Source organism: Dendrobates tinctorius, unplaced genomic scaffold (assembly GCF_039654945.1).
Source record: "Dendrobates tinctorius isolate UK_male_01 unplaced genomic scaffold, ASM3965494v1 ptg000117l, whole genome shotgun sequence".
Classification (NCBI taxonomy): Eukaryota; Metazoa; Chordata; class Amphibia; order Anura; family Dendrobatidae; genus Dendrobates; species Dendrobates tinctorius.
In genome coordinates, this window is record NW_027361785.1 from 10,314,764 (window position 1) to 10,331,549 (window position 16,786).

At 45.3% G+C, this 16,786-nt stretch overlaps 1 protein-coding gene and 1 long non-coding RNA gene across 3 annotated transcripts in view; one reads left to right on the top strand and one right to left on the bottom strand.

Annotated features, from left to right (window-relative positions):
- AFF3 (ALF transcription elongation factor 3) overlaps nucleotides 1-16,786 on the top strand; it is a 418,376-nt gene that overhangs the window by 11,522 nt on the left and 390,068 nt on the right. The gene's annotated exons all lie outside the window — the stretch shown is intronic.
- LOC141101431 (uncharacterized) lies at nucleotides 11,253-12,189 on the bottom strand. The gene is made up of 3 exons (XR_012234973.1): nucleotides 12,008-12,189; nucleotides 11,702-11,912; nucleotides 11,253-11,507 (listed from the first exon to the last, which is right to left on the bottom strand). It is a non-coding gene; the product is annotated as an uncharacterized lncRNA (long non-coding RNA).

A 16,786-nucleotide genomic window follows, 5' to 3' on the forward strand; every position in this document is an offset into this window, starting at 1 on the left:
ACATTTTTCACTGGAATATTTTGTGACTGCTGGGTCTCTACAAATGCCAGATCAGCTTAATGCCAGCCAAATAGTTGTAATTGTCCAACCGGTAAGGGAGAAACACCATATGTAAATTGCGCTTTTATAATTAATTATCTGCTATCATCTGAATTAGGGCAAATATTTCTCAATAACAGCTAATATGCACATACAACCATTCAAGGGTTTTTTCCGGGCACAGATTATTAAAGCATTGTAAAGCCTATCAGAAATGAAGAAACTTCATAATTTACATGCTGTTAAAATTCTGCCCTGTTCCTGAGAGGACTTCTCACTGCACTCCATGTTTTAAAGGGGTTGTTCGGTCCAAATTGATGAATCCCCCCAGCATAATAGTATGGAGCAAGGCCGCGACCTCTAGTTGGCCATGCCCACTGGCCAGCTGTGTCACTTGACGGGAGTATGTAAAACTCCTACATACCATACTGTCCAGGGTCTGAAGCCGGTAAATCCCCGCAGAGCACAGACTTATCAATTTGGACCGGACAACTCCTTTAAGTAGCTCAGTCTGTGTCTTCTGAATGGTGATCACATGGGGCTTGTGGTCAGTGATCTTCGGCAAGCTTAGTGGGACAGATGTTGTTCTGCCTATTGGGTAATGTAATCAAACAACAAAAGAAACCGAAAATATGTCCAATAATTAAAGTTTTAGATAAATATCAAATAATAAAAAATAAAAAATAATAATAATAAGGGGAGGCCAATGCCATGGATAAGGCACAACCAGGGGACAATAGTAAGCACTGATACTGTATATTGAGATAATATCGCACAATACAAAGAAAAACCTAATAGAAAGTGCTAGTGCCAATATAACATTTATGTGCAAACAGCAAAATAGGAATAATTCATGATGTTTATATAAAGTTCAAATAAATACGTGCAGCAGGCGATAAGTATATGGCCATCATGAATTAAGATTTGCATATATATAGTGAAGGAAATAATTATTTGATCCCTTGCTGATTTTGTAAGTTTGCCCACTAACAAAGACATGAACAGTCTATAATTTTAAGGGTAGGAAAATTTTAACATTGAGATCGAATCGATCGAATATCAAAAATAAAATCCAGAAAATCACATTGTATAAATTATATAAATTTATTTGCATTTTGCAGTCAGAAATAAGTATTTGATCCCTCTGGCAAACAAGACTTAATACTTGGTGGCAAAACCCTTGTTGGCAAGCACAGTCAGACTTTTTTTGTAGTTGTTGAGGTTTGCGCACATGTCAGGAGAAATTTTGGTTCACTCCTCTTTGCGGATCATCTCTAAATCATTAAGATTTTGAGGCTCTCACTTGGCAACTCGGAGCTTCAACTCCCTCCATAAGTTTTCTATGGGATTAAGGTCTGGAGACTGTCTAGACCACTCCATGACCTTAATGCGCTTCTTTTTGAGCCACTCCTTTGTTGCCTTGGCTGTATGTTTTGGGTCATTGTCTTGCTGGAAGACCCAGACACGACCCACTTTTAATGTCCTGATAGAGGGAAGGAGGTTGCCACTCAGGATTTTACAATACATGGCTCCATCCATTCTCCCACTGATGCGGTGAAGTAGTCCTGTACCCTTAGCAGAGAACCACCCCAAAACATAGAGTTAATGCCACAGACCTCAATTTTTGTCTTATCTGACCACAGCACCTTCTCCCAATCACTCACAGAATCATCCAGGTGTTCATTGGGAAACTTCAGATGGGCCTGCACACGTGCCTTCTTGAGCAGGGGGGCCTTGCAGGCACTGCAGGATTTTAAACCTTTACGGCGTAATGTGTTAGCAATGGATTTTTTGGTGACTGTGGACCCAGCTGCCTTGAGATCATTAACAAGTTCCCCCGTGTAGTTTTAGGCTGATCTCTCACCTTCCTCATGATCAAGGAAACCCCACAAGGTGAGATTTTGCATGGTGCCCCAGATCGATGTCGATTGACAGTCCTTTTGTATTTCTTCCATTTTCTTACTATCGCACCAACAGTTGTCTCCTTCTCACCCAATGTCTTACTTATGGTTTGTAATCCATTCCAGCTTTGTGCAGGTCTATGATCTTGTCCCTGCATTCTTATAAAGCTCTTTGGTCTTGCCCATGTTGTAGACGTTAGAGTCTGACTGATTGGGTCTGTGGACAGGAGTCTTTTTATAAAGGTGACTATGTAAGACAGCTGTCTTTAATGCAGATAATGAGTTGATTAGGAGCGTCTAACTGGTCTGTAGGAGCCAGAACTCTTAATGGTTGGTAGGGGATCAAATACTTATTTCTCACTGCAAAATGCAAGTAAATTTATATAATTTATACAATGTGAGTTTGTGGAGTTTGTTTTTGATATTCTGTCTCTCAATGTTAAAATTAACCTACCCTTAAAATTATAGACTGTTCATGTTTTTGTCGGTGGGCAAACTTACAAAATCAGCAAGAGATTAAATACTTATTTCCCCCACTGTATATATGTTAAGATGGCCGCTGTTTGGGTCCTTGAGGGGAGATATTGTGTTATCGAGGTTGGTTGCTTCGGTAATGTGAGCTTGGAAAGCATGCTCTAGCACATATACTGCTGAGAGAGTTATTAGGTGAGTCCAGGGCTGAGTTTTACAAGCAGTCAAAAGAGATGGGTGGGAAAGATTGCTCACATATACCCACCCCAGGGGCGTGATTTGGCAGATAAAATGGAGATCGAGTGTTTCATTGAGTGTCTGGGTCTGGAGATGTGTGGGTCTCCTGTGTGTTGGTCTGTGTTGAGGTCTTAAGAACCGGACACTATCCTGAGCTGGCGGACCAGTTATATTCTATGGACTTTTTACTTTGTGTTTTTACTTTGTGCCGGAAAAAGCTGTTCTTTTGTTTGGTTCCCTTAGCGACTTATGCAGTTCTAATAAACCTGCCTGGACATTTTCATGAAACCACTTCCCGTGCCTACCTTAACCGCAGCACAGTGAATACAAAACATGCAATAATCTCAAACACCTGTGATAGTTTGCCAGGTGAGCTTATTTAACGGAAAACAACTGAAGAATTGATGTTCCACATTATTAAGCAGGCCAGAGGCATATCTAGGCTTTCTGGCACCCGGGGCAAGAATTTGGTTCGGCTCCCCCCCCGTTGTGAGTTCATTTTCCCCTTCACCATTGAGGTCTGATGAACTCCCTCTTCTGGTGAAGGAAGGTAGTGAGGCTGATTACAAAGCACCTGAGCAGAATGATGATGACTGGGTGACTGCAATTGCTGACTGGATATAAGGCAGCCGACCCCCTTCTGCCTTGCGGGTGATTTCTCTGAGGGATTCTTTGAGACCAGTCTGATTCCTGCTCCTCAAAAGCTAAGTTTTTCTGCTCTGCTTTTTGCATTTGTGTTTTGGTTTTGTTTTGCCTTGTTTTTCTGATTTCTGCCTTTCCCTGCTGGGTGAGCTGAATTCCTTTTTGCTCTGTCTTCAGAAAATACCTGAGTACTAATATAGTCTTTTTGAAGCCTAGCGTCTTCAGGGATTTTTTCCCTATCAATCTATTGGCTCTTGTTTTTAAGAGGGTTTTGGCGGATTGCAGACAGCAGCTTTTCTATCCTGTCCTATATAGTTAGCTTGGGCCCCATCATTTGCTCAGCCTATCTTTCTATCTGTGTGAGTGTTTTTTTCATCTTGCTTCACCATCATTATATGTTGGGGGCTGCCTATTGCTTTGGGGTCTGCTCTGGGGCAGTTTAGATTTCCCTTTCTGTCTTTAGGCTATGTAGTTCTCCGGCTGTGATCAAGGGGTCTAGGGCACCGTAGGAACCCCCCACGGCTACTGCTAGTTGTTGTTGTTAGGTTCAGGGGTCTGCAATCCGATAGCTGCCAACTTCTCTGGTTTTCTGGACTTAGCTAGTATTTGTTTTTGCCTCCTACGGTGACTCATTCATAACAGAATCACCCGCCATACCGCAAATCCTAGGGTACTCAATAGCAGGAAAGAATTGTAAAAAAAAAAAAAGTGTGTATATTTTTTCCTCTATATCTCTGAGGCCATAGGGGGAATTTTTTTTTCTCTCAATGGAGATAAAGCAATTGTCTGATCATGTGGAGCAGCTCGCTGTGGAAGTGCGGGGAATTTCCACCTACCTTGCTCATTCACATGCTGCTGAACCAAAGATCCCTACTCCTGATGTGTTTTTTGGGGATCGGTCTAAATTTTTGAATTTCAAAAATAATTGAAATTATTTTTTGCCTTGAAGCCTAACTCGTCAGGGAGCTCCGCGCAGCAGGTTAAAATTGTCATCTCTTTGCTGCGTGGCGATCCCCAGGATTGGGCGTTTTCTTTGAAACCAGATGATCCTATTCTGACTAATGTGAACGCATTTTTTCAAGCCTTGGGGTTGTTGTGTGACGAACCTAATGCTATTGATCAGGCTGAAAAGACCCTGTTGGCATTGAGCCAGGGTCGTGATTCTGCAGAATTGTACTGTCAAAAATTCCGAAAGTGGGCGGTCCTTCCTACCTGGAATGATAATGCCTTGGCAGCTCTCTTTTGGAACGGTTTGTCAGAAGCCGTAAAAGATACTATGGTGGGATTTCCTGCTCCCTCTGGTCTTGATGATTCTATGTCATTAGCCATTCAGGTTGATCGGCGTTTATGTGAACGCAGGACTGCACGAGAGGTGTTGCCACCTGTTGAATAAGTGTCTGAACCAAATGCAATGTGATAGAGTTTTGTCCAGGGAGCAACGTCAGGAGTTCAGAAGGCGTAATAAGCTGTGTTTTTTTTGTGGAGATGCCTCGCATATTATTTCTGTCTGTCCTAAACGAGAGAAACGTTTTGCACACACGTTTTCTGTGGGTGGTGTTCAACCTAAGTTTCTTCTGGCAATTACTCTGATCTGCTCCCTGTCCACATTTTCCGCCAAGGCTTTTGTGGATTCGGGAGCAGCCCTGAACCTAATGGACTTGGATTTTGCTAAACGTTGTGGATTTCCGATGACACCTCTGCGGACGCCTATCCCTTTGAGGGGGATTGATGCTACTCCTTTGGCGAAAAATAAACCTCAGTTTTGGACCCAGGTGGTAATGCGGGTCGCCCCAGACCATCAAGAAAATTGCAGATTTTTGGTGTTGCATAATTTGCATGATACCATTGTTCTGGGGTTTCCCTGGTTGCAAATTCATAATCCAGTTTTGGATTGGAAATCTGTGTCTGTGTTGAGTTGGGGTTGTCGGTGTGCCCTTAGTGAGGCTCCGGTTTTTTCCACCTCTCCTCAGTCGCATGATGTTCCTGACTATTTGGCAGACTTTTATGATGTATTTAGTGAGAATGAGTCTGCGTCTTTGCCTCCTCATAGGAGTTATGACTGTGCAATTGAACTGAGCTTGGGGTGTAAATTTCCCAAGGGTCGGCTCTTCAATTTATCTGTACCCGAGCACGAGGCTATGCGATCCTATATTAAGGAGGCGTTGGAGAAGGGTCATATTAGACCATCCTCTTCACCCTTAGGTGCCGTTATTTTTTCCGTGGCCAAAAAGGATGGTTCATTAAGGCCTTGTATTGATTATTGTGCCCTCAACAAAATTACTATTAAATATCAGTATCCGTTACCCCTGATTTTGGATCTATTTTCCAGATTTAAAGGTGCTTGCTGGTTTACCAAGCTTGACCTCAGGGGGGCGTATGATCTTATCCGCATTAAGCATGGGGATGAATGGAAGACGGCGTTTAATACTCTGGAGGGACAATTTGAGTACCTGGTGATGCCTTTTGGGCTCACTAATGCCCCTTCTGTCTTCCAGTGCTTCATGAATGACATTTTCCGAGACTTTGTGGATAAATTTTTGATTATCTAACTGGATGATATTTTGATCTTCTCCAAGGATTGGGATTCTCATGTGGAACATGTTCGGACTGTGTTCCGGATCTTGAGGGAGAATTCCCTGTATGTCAAAGGATCGAAATGCCTTTTTGGGGTACAGAGGATTTCATTTTTGGGATTTATTTTGTCTCCGTCAACTATTGAAATGGACCCGGCCAAGGTACAGGCCATTTATGATTGGGTTCAGCCCACTTCTTTGAAGGCCCTCCAGAAGTTTTTGGGTTTTGCTAATTTTTATCGGAAATTTATAGCAAAATTTTCTAGTATTGCCAAGTCATTGACTGATATGACTAAGAAGGGTGCTGATGTGTTGAATTGGTCTCCGGAGGCTGTTTCTTCCTTTCAGGAGCTGAAGCGAAGATTCACTTCTGCCCCGGTTTTGCGGCAACCTGATGTCTCACTCCCGTTCCAGGTAGAGGTGGACGCTTCTGAGATTGGTGCAGGAGCTGTTTTGTCCCAAAAGGATCCTGTAACATCTAAAATGAATCCCTGTGCTTTCTTTTCCCGAAAGTTCTCTCCATCTGAACGTAACTATGATGTGGGGAATCGGGAACTGTTAGCCATGAAATGGGCATTTGAGGAGTGGAGACATTGGTTGGAGGGAGCTAAACACCAAGTCGTGGTCCTCACTGACCACAAGAATTTGATTTACCTAGAGTCGGCCAAACGCTTGAACCCTAGACAGGCTAGGTGGGCCTTGTTTTTTACACGTTTTGATTTTGTGGTCTCTTTTCGTCCTGGCACTAAGATTGTCAAGGCAGACGCCCTCTCTAGGAGCTTCTTTGCTGATTCTCCTGTGGTGACCAAGCCTGCTACCATCTTAGGCGAAGGGGTAGTTCTTTCTGCCATCTCGCCCGATTTGAGACGTGCTCTGGAAGAGTTCCAGGAGGACAAACCTGAGCGTTGTCCAATGGGAAAGTTGTATGTTCCTGACCAGTGGAAGAAGAGAGTGATGTCTGAAGTTCATTGTTCTGCATTGGCTGGTCATCCAGGTATTTTTGGTACTAAAGATCTGGTGAGTCGGTCTTTTTGGTGGCCCGCCTTGTCTCGTGATGTCAGGAATTTTGTGCAGTCCTGTGGGACTTGCTCCCGGTCTAAACCTTGTTCTCGCTCTAGTTTGTTGTTGATGCCTTTGCCGGTACCCAGGAGGGCATGGACCCATATTTCAATGGATTTAATCTCTGATATGCCTGTCTCTCAGAGAATGACTGTTATTTGGGTGATTTGTGATAGGTTCTCTAAGATGGTTCATCTTGTACCACTCCCTAAGTTGCCATCTTCCTCTGAGTTGGTGCCCCTGTTTTTGCAACAGCTGATTTGCTTGCACGGGATTCCTGAGAACATTGTATCTGCCAGAGGAGTTCAGTTTGTGTCAAGATTTTGGAGGATGCTCTGTTCCAAGCTGGGAATTCAGTTGTCCTTCTCCTCTGCTTTTCACCCTCAGACCAATGGGCAGACGGAGAGAACAAACCAGACCTTGGAGTCGTGTTTGAGATGTTTTATTTCCGCTGATCAGGATGATTGGGTTTCATTTTTGCCCTTGGCCGAATTTGCTTTAAATAATAGAGCTAGTTCTGCCACTTTGATGTCACCTTTTTTTTGTAACTTTGGGTTTCTTTCTCGATCTTCTTCAGGGCAGGTGGAGCCTTCTGCCTGCCCAGGTGTTGACACTGTGGTGGAGAGAATGCACCAGATCTGGGACCAAGTGGTGAATAAGTTATCTCTCTCCCAGGAAAAGACCCAGCGTTTTGCCAACCGACATAGGACCATTGGTCCCCAGTTTAAGGTTGGTGATATGGTTTGGTTATCATCAAAAAATATCGCTATGAAGGTGGCTTCTCCTAAGTTTAAGCCTAGATTTATTGGACCTTACAAGATTTTGGAGATTATTAATCCGGTCTCTTTTCGTTTGGCTCTTCCTGTCACATTTAAAATTCATAATGTGTGTCATAAGTCCTTGTTGAAGAGGTTTGTTGAATCAGTTGTTCCTGGGGTGGCACCTCCGGACCCTGTATTAGTTGAAGGTAACATGGAATATGAGGTAGAGAAGATACTGGATTCCCGTCTGGCTAGACGGAGACTCCAGTATTTGGTTAAGTGGAAGGGTTATGGTCAGGAGGATAATTCCTGGGTCTCTGCCTCTGATATTCATGCCAAAAGATTGGTGCGTGCCTTTCATCGGGCTCACCCTGATCGCCCTGGTGGTGTGGATGAGGGTTCGGTGTCCCCTCCTCAAGGGGGAGGTACTGTTGTGAGTTCATTTTCCCCTTCACCATTGAGGTCTGATGAACTCCCTCTTCTGGTGAAGGAAGGTAGTGAGGCTGATTACAAAGCACCTGAGCGGAATGATGATGACTGGGTGACTGGAATTGCTGACTGGATATAAGGCAGCTGACGCCCTTCTGCCTTGCGGGTGATTTCTCTGAGGGATTCTAGGAGACCAGTCTGATTCCTGCTCCTCAAAAGCTAAGTTTTTTTCTGCTCTGCTTTTTGCATTTGTGTTTTGGTTTTGTTTTGCCTTGTTTTTCTGATTTCTGCCTTTCCCTGCTGGGTGAGCTGAATTCCTTTTTGCTCTGTCTTCAGAAAATACCTGAGTACTAATATAGTCTTTTTGAAGCCTAGCATCTTCAGGGCTTTTTTCCCTATCAGTCTATTGGCTCTTGTTTTTGAGAGGGTTTTGCCGGATTGCAGACAGCAGCTTTTCTATCCTGTCCTATATAGTTAGCTTGGGCCCCATCATTTGCTCAGCCTATCTTTCTATCTGTGTGTTTTCATCTTGCTTCACCGTCATTATATGTTGAGGGCTGTCTATTGCTTTGGGGTCTTCTCTGGGGCAGTTTAGATTTCCCTTTCTGTCTTTAGGCTATGTAGTTCTCCAGCTGTGATCGAGGGGTCTAGGGCACCGTAGGAACCCCCCACGGCTACTGCTAGTTGTTGTTGTTAGGTTCAGGGGTCTGCAATCCGATAGCTGCCAACTTCTCTGGTTTTCTGGACTTAGCTAGTATTTCTGTTTTTGCCTCCTACGGTGACTCATTCATAACACCCCCCCAAGTACATATGCGACTTGCACACTTAGCCATGTACCCACGAGCCACTCTCCCTAATGCTCTCAATGTTCAGTAAAAAACTGAAAGCAGGAATAGAAGCTCATTGTCACAAGACCATAACTATGAAAATCGCATATGAGTGAAGTGTCCATGTGATGACTACTGGAACCTGCAGAGCTGAATCCTGACATTGCATCTTCTGAATTCTCACAATGAATGCACCTGCACACTTTTAGGATTCTCCCTTGCTTATGTACAGTCATATCAGCACAAGTATGTGATTTGTATACTTCTGGCCACATTCTGACTAGACGTGCCCGGCCTCACTCAGTCCATTTTCATTGAGTGAGGCCACGCATGTCTAGTCAGCATGTGACCATATGTATGTAAATTACCGGCATGATAGAATTCTAATAGCGTTCAGTGAGCACTGTGAGAATTCAGAAGTCTGCAGTCATATAGAATGACTGCAAACTCATCACACACCTGGACAACCCCTTTAGGCTACTTTCACACATCAGGTTTTCGGCGTCAGGCGCGATCCGGCGTCGTGCCGGAATGCCGGATCCGGCAAATGTTTTGTAAAACCTGATGTGCCGGATCCGGTTTTCTGCCGGATCCGTCTTGTTCTTGACAGACAAAACCGGATCCGTCTCATCCGGTTCATTCGTTTTTCTATCCGTTTTTTCGACGGATTACGCCGGATCCGGTTTTTAAAATTGACCCTTGTGGCCCCTCAAGGCAGAGTACACTGGCAGGATGACAGAGTGTGAAAGATTTGTGCCCTAACCAAACTTGTGTACATTCTGGACCAACAGTATATACCTTTGCCAACCAAAGTTGGCTATCTTGTCATGGTCTTACTATTTTTAGCTTTAGGCCACAGGTGTGTACCTGGTTGTGTTTTATGCAAAGTATTTCACCTTTTAACAAAAGTTGTGTACATTGTTAGGAAATCAACAACAATAAACACAACTTTTTAGGTGAAATACTTTGCTTCAAACACAACCAGGAACACAACTGTGGCAAAAAGCTAAAATTTACCCACAGTTATATACCTGGTTTTGAATACCTTTTTACCTTTGAAATACCCTGTATTTAACCTTTTTTTTAAACATAGTTCGCCGCAGAAAGAAAAGACAGACAACCATTGTGAAATGATAATATTTAACTTTTATTTAAAAATTTTTTTTTTTTTTTTTTTATTTTTTAAAGTGCAAATAACTTTTTTAATAAAGGTTTTAAACCCAATGGGCATTTTTATTAAAAAACACACATTACAATTCTGTGTATTGTGGGGTGGAAATACTGCTGGAGGGGCTGCGGGACACTTCGACACTGGGTGTGTGGAGAGAGGACTGGGATCGTGGTGGGGAAGGAACAGTTAGAGGTGAAGGTGTGGAAAAAACTACAGAATGGGTGGACATGTGGGAAGCAGAAGAGGTGGTGGGTGGTGGAGTGGAGGGTTGGGCAGGGACTGTAGGAGCAGATGATGTTGATGGAAAGTTGTATGGGGAAGGAGTTTGGTACGGGGAAGGAGTTTGGTACGGGGAAGGAGTTTGGTACGGGGCAGGTTGCTGGAAGTGGGGAGATGACTGGTACTGGGGAGGTTGCTGGTACTGGGGAGGTTGCTGGTACTGGGCAGGTTGCTGGTATGTAGTAGGCGGGGGAGGATGAAAAGTGGCTGGAGGGGGTGCAGATGTAATAGGAGGGGGAGGATGGAAAGTGGCTGGAGGGGGTGCAGGTGGAGGAACTACAGTGGTGGGAGGTGGAGGTTGGGAGGTAACCTGCTGTAGAGCACCGTGGCACGAATGCATTACATGCATCTGCTGGGCAGGAGAGAGCGTTTCCATGCGCTCCACAACAGACCTGAAAAAGGTGTGGTTTGGCGAAGATCTTGCTTCTGAATGCATGGTTTGCAGAAGTGTCTTCACCTCCAGAATGCTGGAGTTGATCTGCTGAAAGCCTGCGGAGATTTGCTCTGACAAGACTTTGAGACAGTTCTGGAAAGATGCATTCAGATGCAATAACTCTTGCGCATAACTCTTTTCCTGACCCCTCTGCTGCTGCCGCCCAGTACCCGCAGGTGTACTAGAGGCGGCAGGGGCAGAAGGGTGGGGTAAAGGGAAAGCGATCTCCTCACCAGCAGCTTCATGTAATGTAGGCGGCCACGATGCTCCTGTGCTGGTGGATGGGACAGATGGGTCGAATGTGTGGGAAGGCAGGGAAGGTGCAGATGTACCAGGGAGGTCGAAGTGTCCCTCGGTGCCGGTCTCCTCAGGGATCACCTCAGAAGGGTCCAATCGTGCAGGCTCCCGAGTGCTGCTCACCGTGCTGTGGAATAAAGAGAAAAAAAAACAATTAAAATACTGACATGGTATGGCCCTGGCTGAAAAAAAAAAGTTACATCTTTTTCACATGTGGTGTGTAATATTTACCTTCTGGTGAGCATTGTTTCCCGGAGGAACGACAGGGCTTGTGCGTACTTGTACTTGCTCCTGCGTCCTTCAGATCCACTCGGGGCCCGCATCTCTTTATTGAACTCCTTCTTGAAACGATCCCTCACAGACCGCCACCGATTCACAATTCTGTTCCCTGAAACGAGAAAGGAGTGGTTAGTATACAACATCAGTGTTTCACAAACTCCAGTCCTCATGGTCCCCAGGGGTCATGTTTTCAGGATTTCAATAGTAAATAGAAATCCTGAACACATGATCCGTTGGGACCACGAGGACTGGAGTTCGGGAAACACTGGTTTACATCAAGCAACCGTTACTGTATATACTTACGCTCTTTAATCTGGTCCCGAGCTTCGAGGTCCTCCCAGCGGCCCACAAGGAGAGAACAGATTTCCTCCCAGAGTCGTCGGGTAATGATCAGGTCAGCGTGGCGGCGGTCAGCCATATTCCAGAGCGGCTCCCTTTCTCTGACGAGATCGATGAGGCGGTCCACATCAATCCCTCCATCCTCACCGTCAGAGTCGGGAGCACGCTGTGAAGGCTGTTAAAGAAAAAGACAAAAATAACATAATTAGCCTCCACAAAAGAAATGAAATAAAAAGTGCCAAAAAACAAAGCAAAAATATTTATACTTACACGCTGGTGACCGCCGCGTTGCTGTCGCCGACGACCCTGGGAGGCACTGCGAGGACCTCTTGGCCGAGCACCAGATTGGGAAGACTAGAGAAGAAAACAAAAAATGTTATGAGTTTGGATGTAGGCATTTGTTTGCTGTGTGTGGTCTGCAGAACATTGTTTTCTATGTGTTGTGTGTAGTGTGATGTTGTGTTTCTGCGTTTGATGCAAAAAACTTACGAATTGTGAGCCCACTCCAAGCGTCTGTCCACCCCTTCTTCTTCTTCTGGGAGCTCCTCTTCATCTTGTGATTCCTGTTTTGAAATAAAAGGCAATGAATAGACATATATTACAGAGATGATGGATTTTGGAAATAAAAACTTACCGTCAAACGCTGACGATGCGAGGGAGGGCTCCCAGAAGAAGATGTGCTGTCCTGTTGATGGCCAGACTCCATGGCTGTGGGTATTGCTGCTGCCAGTGATGCCATTTCTGCTGCTGCTGCTGCTGCATCTCTTTGGCGGCTGTTGAATAAAGAGAAACAAAGGGCCAATGAATATCTTGATATTCCATGGCCCTAGTTTGGAGGAATGGGGGATTTGATAATTACCGTCTCTCATCTGCTTCTGGACTCCCCTCCCGTTCAGCATGCTGCTCCATTTGGGGTGGTGCTGATGGTGCTGCTGCTGCATCTCTTTGGCGGCTGTTGAATAAAGAGAAACAAAGGGCCAATGAATATCTTGATATTCCATGGCCCTAGTTTGGAGGAATGGGGGATTTGATAATTACCGTCTCTCATCTGCTTCTGGACTCCCCTCCCGTTCAGCATGCTGCTCCATTTGGGGTGTTGCTGATGGTGCTGCTGCTGCAGATGTCTGCTGCCTTCTCCTGCGCCTGGTTGCTGTCTTGGGTGGCATGTTGGGTGTGGCTGAGGGTCCCATTGTCTTGCTTTTATATATCTCCTGTGGGCAGAGCTACTGAGCATGCTCAGACCAAAAAAACCGGATCCGGCCACCGGATCCGGCTTTCGCCGGATCCGGCGCATTGCGGCGCTCATAGGCTTTCATTGTGTGAAAAAGCCGGACGCGCCGGATCCGGCGTGTCCGGCTTTTTCGCCGGAGACAAAAAACGTTACAGTAGACGTTTTTTCCAGACGCCGGATCGCGACACATTGCGACACATTGCCGGATCCGGCGAAAACCGGATGAAACGCATGGCCATCCGGCGCGATCCGGCGCAAATGCAAGTCAATGGGGGGGAAACCGGATCCGGCATTGCATTTCGCCGGATCCGGTTTCTGTCAAAAGCGACGGATCGCGCCTGACGGCGAAAACCTGATGTGTGAAAGAGGCCTTAATGTTCCTAACAAATAAAAACATGAGAATTAGTCAGTATCACAAATAATATTTACATCCAGGTACCTTATAGATGACGTCGTCTCTGGAGTCGTTCTCCTTCTTTTCTTCATCTTGTCCAGACCCCATGATGAGTTTTCTCATCCACAGCCGTCTCTGCAGACTTCCATCTTCTCCGGTCTTCTGCAGCAAATCTCCACACGATTCCCTTAAAGATAGAAATGTCATTATAATGCTCCTAAATAAAAATATCTGCAATATACTGTCACCTCACACTATTCCCCTCCTTCCTCATACTGTCTCCTCTATCATCCCTCTGTTCACCATACGGTCTCCTCTTATATTTACCCCCTCACTCTCTATACTGTCTGCTCACACATTCCCCTGACTCCCCATACTGTGTCTGCACACATCCCATCACCCTCACTCCCCATACTGTGTCCACATACATTTACCCGTTCGCTCCCCTTACTGTCTGCACCCATCCCCCATACTGTTTCTTCATACATGCCCTCATACATACATACTCTTCATTTTGTGTCCTCAAATCTCCCCACACACTTTAAATACCATCCCGACTCCAAATCCCCTCATCCCCAATCCCCCACACACATTAAGTACCCCCCATTCCCACTTCAAATCCCCCCACACATTAAGTATCCCCACTCAATAACCCCTCGTCCCTACTCCCAAATCCCCCCACACATTATGTACCCCTACTCCAAATCCCCCCACACATTAGCCCCATCCCCACTCTAACCCCCATCCCCACTCATTAACCCCTCCACTCATTAACCCCCATCCCCACTCATTAACCACATCTCCACTCATTAACCCCCCCACACATTAACCCCCATTCCCACTCATTAACCCCCATCTTCACTCATTAACCCCCCACTCATTAACCCCCATCTCCACTCATTAACCCCCCACTTATTAACCCCCATCCCCACATTAAGCCCCACACATTAACCCCCATCCCCACACATTAACCCCCCACACATTAACCCCCATCCCCACTCATGAACCCCCCACTCATTAACCCCCATCCCCACACATTAACCCCCATCCCCACACATTAACCCCCCACACATTAACCCCCCCACTCATTAACCCCATCCCCACATATTAACCCCCACACATTAACCCCTATCCCCACTCATTAACCCCCACTCATTAACCCCCATCCCCACACATTAACCCCCATCCCCACATTAACCCCATCTCCACTCATTAACCCCCCACTCATTAACACCCCCCCCATCTCCCATCTTCGGTGGTTCTTCAGCTCCACAGAGGAGCACACTTACCACCAGCGTGTGCTCTGGGCGCCGGGGAGTGACGTCAGCAGCGTGATCACATGACATGATCACGCTGCTGACGTCGCTCTGACCCGGCGGTCAGAGCTTCAATTGTATTGGCGTCTGTATAGACGCCAGTACAATTGCTGCCTGAGAGCCGGCGCGGCCTCCTCTGCGCCGGCTGTCAGCTTGACAGCCGTCACTGAGAACAGTCGACTCACAGGATGGGGAGCGTCAGAACGCAGCCGCCGGGGGAGACACTGCGGACCGCTGCATTAGGCGGCCCAACTGCGCCCCCCCTGCTGCCTGCGCCTGGGGCAACTGCCCCGGCTACCCCCCCTGGATGCACCTCTGATGCAGGCCACAGGTTTCAAGCAAAATGGGATAAAAAAAAGGATCTCTCTGCTGCCGAAAAGCATCAAATAGTGCATTAACTTTCACAAAGTATTAAACATTAGATACTTCACAAAAAACATGTGATCATCATACTGTGAAGAGATTTGTGGCTGATAATGAGCACAGATGAGTTTGTCGACAGAGGGAAGCATGAAGTGCTCTAAAAGTTCCTGGTAGAAGTAATTTTTGCCTCTTTATTTTCTGCTACATGGTGCTTAATTTTTATGTGATTTTTATGTTTTGCATTTTTTTTGCTGATAATGGCAAAAAATGGAAATGTGTTTATTTTTCATGTTTTTTAATTTTTGTTTACACCCACAAAGGACCACTGAAAACATTTTATTTGTCATTCCCCTGTTTATAGAAATTAGTTTTATAGGGCATTTTTTTTGGGGTGGTGTTAGAATTTGCGATTTTGACTGTGTGTTTCTTTTTAACATTTCTATTCTTGCTTGTTTAATTTATTTTTTTTTCATTTATTTCACACACTGTATGCCCCATAATGTCTAAAAGACCTTTGAGAGGGAATTTTACCATAACACATTCTTTTTATTGATGATTTCCCCTGTATCCGAGGCTGATGTATTAGCCCAAGTTATAGGGGAAATTCAGTCTCCTGCCTGTTTAACAGAGTTGACTGGGTCTCCCAGGACCCAGCAGCTCCTGCTCTCTTGCCACTCTCAGGCTGTGTGCACACGCTGCGGAAAAGGTGCGGATTCATCCGCGCGGATTTTGTACAATCCGCAGGTGAAACCGCAGGTCAAAAGACCTGCGGTTTTACCTGCGGATTGCTCTGCGGTTTTGCCCTGCGGTTTTTCATCTCCTCAATGGAGGAGATGGCAAACCGCAGGAGAATCCGCAGAAAGAATTGACATGTCAATTCTTTCTGCGGATTGAAAACCGCAGATAATCCGCGCGGAAAATTCCGCACCGTCTGCACTGCGGTTTTTGATTCCCATAGGGAATCATTGTACTGTACACCGCAGCAGAAACTGCTGCGGGTCCGCAGCGGCCAAAACCGCTGCGGAACCGCAGCAAAATCCGCAGCGTGTGCACACAGCCTCAATGATAACTTAATAGCTGGATCCGCAGTAGAAATCAATAACAACCCTTCCTGTACTATACAAACAGACGCAATTAGGACACAACTAAAGGGTCATAAAAAAAAAGACTTACTTTTCTCTCAGATGGTAACACAGATGTGTGAATCTACAATGTAGTGTGGACTGCCTGGATAAAAAAGTCTATGCACTGATTAAATTCATAAATGTGTCAACAAAGACTGAAAAATAGTAACAAAATAACCATGATTGTGATTTTTGTTCAGTATAACGTAAATAACTTTTACTTAGATGCTTGTCCAATGTAAATGGTACATTTTGCTAGTCATCTCAAACATTGCCATTGTGGAAGTGGTGTAATTTGTACCCATTCTTTGTGCCACATTTTGTCAAAAATTAGTTATAAGAAAAGCAGATTTAGGGGAATAGTGGGGAATTTTATGATAAAGCTAATTACAAAAGTGGTATTTATATACCATATTTTTTGGATTATAAGACCAATTTTTTTCCCAAATTTTTTGGGGGAAATAGGGGTCTTATAATCCGAATGTAGCTTACTGACTTCAGTGGAGCAAGGTCCCAAGGTCATTGCTACACTAAGCTTCAGGTGAAGGTGGCAGGAGTGGGGCGATGCTGCGGGTCACATGCTGGCAAGATGGGGTGTTCGGCAGTGCAGGAGCTCTGCCG